The 9,344-nt window shown below is 33.5% G+C and overlaps 1 protein-coding gene across 2 annotated transcripts in view; it reads right to left on the minus strand.

Annotated features, from left to right (window-relative positions):
- LOC128990264 (uncharacterized) overlaps positions 1-6,466 on the minus strand; it is a 201,545-nt gene extending 195,079 nt beyond the window's left edge. The window contains exon 1 of one of the 2 annotated variants that reach the window (XM_054412578.1): positions 6,437-6,466. The gene's annotated coding sequence lies outside the window, so the exon portion shown is untranslated. The remainder of the gene's footprint in view (positions 1-6,436) is intronic. The other variant, XM_054412579.1, reaches the window with a different exon arrangement.
- Positions 6,467-9,344: the final 2,878 nt, after the last annotated feature.

Genomic DNA, 9,344 nt, shown 5'->3' on the forward strand with positions numbered 1-9,344 from the left:
ACATGTAATACTGTAGAGTGTCAAAAGAATTGTCAATTGTTGTGAATTCTATCCGTTCAACCAAGGGTAGGGCGTATTTTAGGTGTGATCTCAAAATATCTAAACCCTCTTTTCAATAACTATATTGTTTAACATAGCAAATTCAAATCACTTTAACTTTTTGTGATTATAAACATGAAACGCTATTTATTGTTTTTTATGTTCATCAAATTTAACAGTTGTTGTTGAACTATAGATTTAAGTGTCTTTTAATTAACACATATTATTTAGTATAACTTTTTTACTACTGTACCACTTATAAATGAGAATTACGACTATTTATGAAAATTACAAATATTTTGAAACAATTGTCGATTCTTTAATACAGAAACGCAGCTTGAGAGTGTATGCAGGGTGAGCGTAGAATGGAATGAGATTATCTGTGTAGCTTTGTTACTGTTCTATATTTCAGCACTATTTTTCAAATAGTATACAGTATTCATGTATATTTCGCATGTCTAATGTCTATGGTGGAACATGGAGGGAATCTATACCACTTACCATTAATCTTCATCAGCTGTAATGATGGAGTGTGTACCTGGTCAATAACCATGTATTAACGTTGTCAACAATCAATTAATTTGTCAGTTTAATTGATTACGCCTATCTACCGGGACCCGTTACTAATGGTTTAGGTATTTACAATTACAGAAGGTTTCCAATATTGATGGCTGTTTGCGTATCACCATCGACAATATTTAATTCAATTTGTCTATGCTAGTACGGGGATCGAGCGGGGCTAGTGGTTTAGAGCACGGGACTTCGTTCCCTGAGGTCCTGGGGCCAAATCCCGCCAAGTCACCAATGGATTTGATCTAAGTGAGAATGCCGCAACCCCTAGGTCTAGCCTGAAGTAATGTGAAAAACAATTCCGGGTTCGTGCCGGCACGTCCTAGCCCGTGTCTGTGGTTTCAATGAAATTCTAAGCGCTGAAGTTGGTTTTTGCTCTTACCCTAATCGACACATGTTAGCACGCACTTAATATACATCTGCTTGATTCCAAAAACGGATAAGTAAGCATAATTGAAAGAGTTGGAATCTTTTCACAAACATCTTTTTTTAGAGTAAGTAAAAAGTTAATGTTCATTTAAAAGTATAAAGGTCTAAGCTTGTGCACGTGATTTGAAAATTCATAAAATATTTGTGCAAAATATTTGTAAAAACCACCTTTCATAATATAAACACATAAAAAACAAGCTCATTCAAATAGAATCAAGATTTGTTTAAAACTTTACCTGCTTATCTAGACAAAAATCCTTCTAAAATAACCTAACAAGCAACAAAACAAGAAAGAATCATAACTTAAAAGACATCTTGCTGATGTTGCAATGTAGTCAGTTGGTGATAAAAACGACAACACGATAACGCACGACACATTGTACAGATAAGCCAAACAAAGGAGAACAGCGACAGTCGACAATCAGCTGATGGTAATACTGTAATTGTTGTCAGCTGATAGTGTGAACTACCGTCTGGCTGGACTCTCCGCTGCATTGATAGCATTGGGGCTAATCAATGATTTCGATTTGTGTGAATAATACCGTAGATTGGACGATCCAAATTGGTATCTGAGCTTTTTCGCAATACTAGGTAAATCGTACCAGTGAAATCAATACTGATGGTAAAAAGACTTCTTTAACTTTATAAAGAATCTACTTTAGCTATTGAACATGCTAAAACTGTATACATTTTTTTACTATTACAAAGTCAAAATAAATTAATAGCTTTGTTGATTTTTTTGTGTGAAGTGAGTTTAAGTACCAACTGATGTGACAGTTACAGAATTAAAGTTAAAGTATGAGATATTTGGATACCATACAAAATGATTTTAAATAGTTTTGAAGATCGGTTTTGGGATTATATCACACATTTCTATTTTTTATCGTGTTTTACAGATAGAAAAACTCCAGCCATGCTAATGAAATCAAGTTACCCGTTAATTTTAGATTACTTAATTTAGGCAACACACGTTTGAACTACTTCAATTTTATAATAAGATTTCTTTCACGGTGTTAAACGTTATTATGAGCAACAATTCATTTCAATCCGAAATTTCCTTAAACCATTGACTTCCTGTACATAGACGTCGCGTCAAATATTTCGTCAAAGCTAAAACGCACTGTTATGACAAAATAATTGAAGATATTCATTATAGTTTTGTACTTGTTCAGCCAAGAAACAATTACATTGTGCAAAATGTTGAAAAATTAAATACAGCAGATATTTAAACAGTATAAACCTATTACAGTACATATTACAGTATTCCCGTCATTCATAAGAAAGTCATTACATAATATGAACAACCAAGCTTCGCAGTTTAAAATCCCCTCATTTTGAACCTAATTTAATTCCCAGCGACAGGGGTGACTCTTTTGAACCTCCCCTCACAGGTCGCCGCTATCCTGTAACGAACATTATGAGGGCCGGGTGAATGTGTTTTACAAACAAGACCTCGGATCAATCCCTGATGATTTCAAGGATAAATATTAATCCTAATGATTAATTACCGGTAATGATTGGCAGGCTATACTAAGATATTAAGATCTGCTCTTAAAACGAGAACCTTTTTGGACGAATTTTGAAACTGCTAAATAAGTAGCCTATAAAAAGTTATATTTAGAATCGTTACGAAGAAAAAGAAAAATTGAATTTGTCAAAGGGGAAGATGTTTGTTTAGATATTTAATATTCTATGCTTTTGAAATAACATATGATTCTTCATGTTTATCTTACATCTGTTTACAAATAAGTTGTTGTTATGTTTTAGAGAATAGAAACTTTTACTGTTACTAAAAAATGTCTCCTTTATTTAAAAATAATTAATAAAAACTAAACGAGTACTGATCAAACTGTTTAAATCTTGGTTTTTCGTTCTGACAGTAATTGATTTTGACGTAAATTTACTTCTGCCTTTTCAGCACGCTTAACTGTTACAACATAAAAGCATACCTTTTTTCAAAAACATACCTTGTTTGCACATACCTTACGTCATCACAATTTAGTCTTGGACTAGTTTCGAAACAGCTTTATTGTCAACCCCCTTGCTTCGTAAAATCAATGGAACACATTGCGGAGGTAAAAAAAACAACATTTAACACACACGAACACGGAAACAATTGTATGTTGATTATCAAGTTATACCTCAAAAATGTGACAATATTTGTGACGAATTAACGTTAGTAGGTTTTTAATTCTTATTTCACAGGTTGACTTCTGGAACCACATGGATTAGACTAACTGTATTCATCAGTTTTAGGTCGCAGACAGCTACACTTCATCCAACTGGGATATCCAAGAATAGTGAAAAATTCAATTGATAACTTTCTAACTAGACGCCAGATTAAGCATTAGGGGGACAGTTATATAACCTTAATGTATTACCATACTTACTTGATACTTGGTTACTTCATCCTTTACCAACAAAGTTGGATTAATTGCGTCTTATTAACATTAAAAACACTAAAACATATATATACAACTAAGCAACGATGGCGGGTATGGCGGTATTATTTACAAAAACCAGAGGCTCGTCAAAGATTTCTTGCCAGGAGTGTAGTGGTCTACTGAGCAAACTCTGGCGTAGCGTTAGCTTAAATCTCTTTTTGTCAAGAGCACGAACTCCTATCGGCAGCGTATTAAAAAGCCGAATAGCAATCCATAGAATAAAGGAGTATACATATATGAATGTGTATTTATATGTCTACTCCTCTAATCTATGGTAGAACCATATTGCTCAAGTGATCAGCCTATGCCATACTTAAAACCCCTCTATGAAACGCAAACTGTTTTATACAACCATTGACTAAATATACCTATAGGTATATATAGTCTGTAGGTATATAGTCTGTAGTCTGTAGGTATATATAGTCAATGATACAACACAAATCAAAGCCCCATTGGGACATTCTTATTTATTATTGAGGTCAAACTTGTTTTTCATTTAGCCTAGTTGATTTTTACAATCTGTTATTGAATCTGTTATTGAATGTTTATGCATTAGTTATGCATTGTTATTAATCTACATTTTTAATGTGTTGGTGCATCTTTTTGAAATGGAACTGACGTTTGGATTTAATAAATAAATAAATCTCAAGGGCTGGGAGATGTCTGCGAGGCAGACTCTGAGACCTTGGCTCATTATTTTATAAACATTCTGACTCACCGTACAAGATATCTTGTTCTATCAAAACAGCTTTGAATTTATTATAACCCAGAAATAACCGAACGACTGAATTTTTTGAATCACACCTAACCTTTAAAACTTTTAAACAGTGGGTTTTATAGCCTAAATCACGTTTTTATTTTTGGTAATTATATGTTTTTATAATTTTGAAAGTAGAAAATATGACGGATCAGAATTTGTGCCAAATTTAGAATATATTCTATAGTTCTTTGGTTTGAAGCAAATAGGCTAATTATAAATTTACATACATATGTTAAAAACTTAACTTACGTCATCGTTGTAAGATTGATTAGGTTTATTTCAAAATTTTATTGAGATTTAGTTTGTTTACAGGTTTCTGTAGTTTAACTAAGTTTGTTGAACAAAATAATTACCCGTAAGTTAAAATGGTTGATATTACCATTGACACCAAAGTAAATAATAATGTGTACTAAGACTAACGACATACGATCACCCTTAAATCTTGAATATGTCCTAGGCACAGTAATAATGTGACCAACTAGGCTTTTTTCAATTCCTTAAATATTTTTTATAAATCAAACTTTTCTTCAATCTAAACCATCACCATAGCCTAACTTACTAGAAATTAAAAGCTACGAGAGGTCGTCCAGTGGTCGAAACTCGACCAAAAATACGTAATGTACTCACTTATCTATTTTCACCCCACACTGTAAATAAAACATGTGATTTGAGTTTCTTCCATTTGTTTTGGTTTTCTGTTTATATTTCGTTGTTATTTTCGTTACCAGCATGGCAACGCATAAGATCCATGTTAATATTTTCAAATTTTTAAACTCATTTTTTGTGCTTATCTTTGAGCCTATTTAAATTTATAAAGGGATTCTGCACACCTACAGGAAAATAGTTTTCTAACGGTATGCGTAGATTTTCCCTACGATGAACACGAGCTGAGAAAAAAGGTTTTAAAGAAACATGCTTGCCTATTAATATACAGTGTGTAAATTAAGTATGAAAACAAATCTGTATTTTTAAAACCGAAATAGATAGAAATATTCTATTTGTGGCAATAATAGTTAACAAAGATTCCGCAATTTTTCACATGTAAAATATTTTTTTACCCCCCTAACAGGGTAGGTGGTAGGGGATGACTTATTTTTTTTCAAATAGCAACCCCTATTGAGTGACCCCTCATTTTGAAGGGTTTGTCAAAAGAAACACAATGACGCAAATCCGAGGTGAATATCTCACTCCTAGCTAACATGGCGGATATTCCAAAATGGGCTTTTTTTTTACAAAAATTAAATTTTTCATTACCCACCATTTAGGCTAGGGGTGAAATATCTACCTCGGGTTTGCGTCATTCTTTTTCTTTTAACAAACCCTTCAAAATGAGGGGTCACTCAATAGGGGTTGTTGTTGAAAAAAATAAGTCACTCCCACCCCCTACCCTGTTAAAGGGGTTGAAAAAATATTGTTGATTAAAAAAATTGCGGAACCTATGTCAACAATCAATTCCACAAACAGAATATTTCTATCTATTTCGGTTTTAAAAATACAGATTTCTTTCCATTATTTGTGAAATTGGTGCTTTTCACGTACAATAAATCAAATTTTGGAATATCCGCCATTTGGGCTAGGAGTGAGATATTCACCTCGGATTTGCGTCGTTGCATTTCTTTTGACAAACTCTTCAAAATGAGGGGTCACTCAATAGGGGTTGCTATTTGAAAAAAATAAGTCACCCCCTACCACCTACCCTGTTAGGGGGGTAAAAAAATATTTTTCATGTGAAAAATTTCGGAATCTTTGTTAACTATTATTGCCACAAATAGAATATTTCTATCTATTTCGGTTTTAAAAATACAGATTTGTTTCCATACTTAATTTACACACTGTATAGATAGATACTGTATTTGAATAAAATGTCAACTACACAAATAATTTAGTAATGCCAGTAATGCATCAGTCCAATGTAAGCAATTACTTGTTAATCAATTAGTAATTATTGTCGAGTAAAAATGTTCATTGTTTAAAATAATTAGATACTTTCGACGTTTCAAAATACATGTGCACTGCACACTGTCAAAATCTCAACGTAAACAAAATATTGGTATTGACGCCGGTAACTCAAAAACGTTGATATAAATGCAATTCATTCCAAAACCTCCACTTGTATTTTAGGTAGGTTCACACACTATTCATAAATGACATTCATGTACACAAACTAAGTTACAATTAGATATGTGGGGCTCACCAGATCAGTGTAGGTACAGCAGATCACGATAAGTTCACTATCACCACAACACTATGTTCCAGACTGCGCGCTGATTCGTCGAAGCAGGTCGCGCCGATACTGACACATGCGCACTACAACAATGCGCTGCGGTGCTGCTGCCTAGCGGCCGGTCGAAGAAATACACTGCCACAGAGTATACATTCATAAGTGCTTCGTGTATAGAAAATGTCGGTATGGTAGACTACTTTGTGGTACTTTAGGGTCACGAATTGTGGATATTTAATATTTACCATCGTGCACTGCGGAAGCGACAATAGACAATAGACAATAGACAATTTATTCATCGTTCAGTAATTACAAAATTACAATAGATTTCGTCAAAAACAGAATATATAAATAAAGGTTACTTTTTAAAATCTAGGTCCTTGTTTTTGAATTTAACATAAAAAAAATCATCTATTTTGTACATTGGATTGATTTTACACCACTTTAACAGTTTGTCAGAGAAAACATTCAAAGGCAAAGAGCTGAAATCAACAGGAAACTTATTAAATATTTTAAGACCCAAGTAGGTATGGTAATTCTGAGTTCTTGACAGCCTTACTCTATCTAAATCTAATGTACCTCTATTTCTTGTTTGGTAACTATGGACACTATCTCTAATTACATATTTGTGGTAGTTTTTTTTAACAAAAAATAGACACTTCATATATGTACAGACTAATTACAGTTAATATATCTAATTTTACAAACAATGGCTTACAATGGTCTCGTTTTCTACTACCAGTCACAATCCTTATCGCCTTCTTTTGTACTTTCAAAACATCTGTAATTCCTACTCCATTTCCCCAAATAACAATGCCATATCTAATAATGCTTTCAAAGAATGCAAAGTAGGCTAATTTTAGATAAGTGTCAGTTACATGATTTCTTAAATTACTAAGTAGGCAAACCACTCTGGATAATCGAGCACAAATAGAGTCTATATGCTGCTGCCAAGATAACCTACTATCAATGTGTATACCCAGTAATTTTACATAGTTATAGCTAACATTATCATGAGTAGAGATTAATAAACAATCAGCGATACTCCCTGGTGTGGATTAACGTCCGCACTAGCGAGTACTACGACTATCCGCAGAACTATCCTTATATTTAGACTAATTCGTAAATTACAATGCAAGAAAGTGGTTTGGATTCCACTATAAACTGTAGGTCCCTTTGCCATCGGCTGTATGAGCTATTAAACAGCCCTGCCCTGTCTAAGAAACATGTTGTCCTAACAATACTTCATCATTCCCTCTTTGGGAGCTCGCGTGGAATATGCCACTATCTGTACCTATCTGTACTAGTAATGAAATACTAAGTGTATGGCGTTTATTGAAAACCAATTTCAAAGATTTATTTAGAGAGATGGAGCAATGAAAGTAACCAAAAATGTAGAACTTCCGTTATTTTGCTTGATTTGTGACTCACGCGGGTCTTTTTAATTGGTCCATACCTACAGTGGAAAATAAAAACGTCGTCTTTACTTAATAATGTAAATTACATGTAAAAATATATATTGCAACTGCCCGAACATTGAAAATTTTCAATTCCTACGACAGTTATTGAAACATAGGCATAATTATTACCGTTACATAAATTATTCCATGAATCCCATTTTGGAATCTTATTATTTTCAACCTAATATGACATCCCCTATCACCCCCAGGGCAAGATACTGAAGTCTCACCCCTACAACACTGCGACAGAAGCGATGTTTTGTCGCATGTCGCGTCACTGTTTTGTCGCAGCCAATTGAAGACGTTGTCACGGTTTGTGTTTTGTCTCTCACTGTAATATTGCGATCACCTCAGTCACGTCAATGCTTTGTATAATTTAACCTGCGAATGATACAAACCAACAAACACGAGTTTTGAATGTTATAGAAAAAGTTTATGATATTCATTTTATGATTTGTTGGAAACACGTACGCTGTTTTACATACAGTAGAGGACATAAACATACATTCGGCTCCTGGGTGGATTTGTGACAACCATTTGCAGAAACAACGAGCTGGTTGTTAAACATCCAAATGTATTGCTATTTTGTTAACTGCTTGGCGAAAATCTGGTTGTTTACAATATATTGAATCTAGTGTAACAGTTTTTATAAATAAAAAATATAATTTTGAATGTTATCTTCTATATAAATAAAATTAGAGTTTTGTCTGTACATTGCTCAGAATTATATACTTTTAGGTTATTTTTACGTTTTATACATTAAAGAAGCAGAAACGAGTCTTATCTCAATTTCTGTCTGTCTGTCTGTCCCTTTGTCTGTAACACTCAAGATGGCATTTTACGCAATCTTCTCCGTGAAAACCAGAGTACATATCAAGATCCAAGCCATTTTAATGTATTCACTGGATTGGCGAGAGTGTCTTTAGTGATTTAAATATAGCCTCACTACTTTGTAAATAAAATTACGGACGTTCAAAAATGCAGTTTTGTGCGATTTTTGTCAAATTTTCGTTCAATTTTTATCACAGTATCGTCTATGAAATAACGAACAGCTGTTCGGATCAAGATTATTTTTTCTAGCTGTCAATGACATGTTTACAAATGCTGTTTACAAATACCGCAACTATTTCGAATCACGTTTTGAAAGCAAATCCCAACCAAGTGAGATTAAAAACGTTTTTCTTACATAACGGATTTAATTAATCGCAAGTGCAATAATATAGTCTAATAGTGTAACCGTAAATGAAATTAAATAACTAGACATCGTCCAAATCGGAACCAGAAATTCTTTGAGTATAAAATGTTTCTTGAGTTTTGACAACCAGAAAGAAGAAGACCTTGAATCAGTGTTGTATAGGGCTGTGACACTGAAATGATCGTCGCCAATAGCTTACAAAAAAGGTTTCCACTCATTGACGGCG

Source organism: Macrosteles quadrilineatus, unplaced genomic scaffold (assembly GCF_028750875.1).
Source record: "Macrosteles quadrilineatus isolate MER2022 unplaced genomic scaffold, UCM_ALF_1.0 Scaffold_3__2_contigs__length_128488019, whole genome shotgun sequence".
In the NCBI taxonomy this organism is placed as follows: Eukaryota; Metazoa; Arthropoda; class Insecta; order Hemiptera; family Cicadellidae; genus Macrosteles; species Macrosteles quadrilineatus.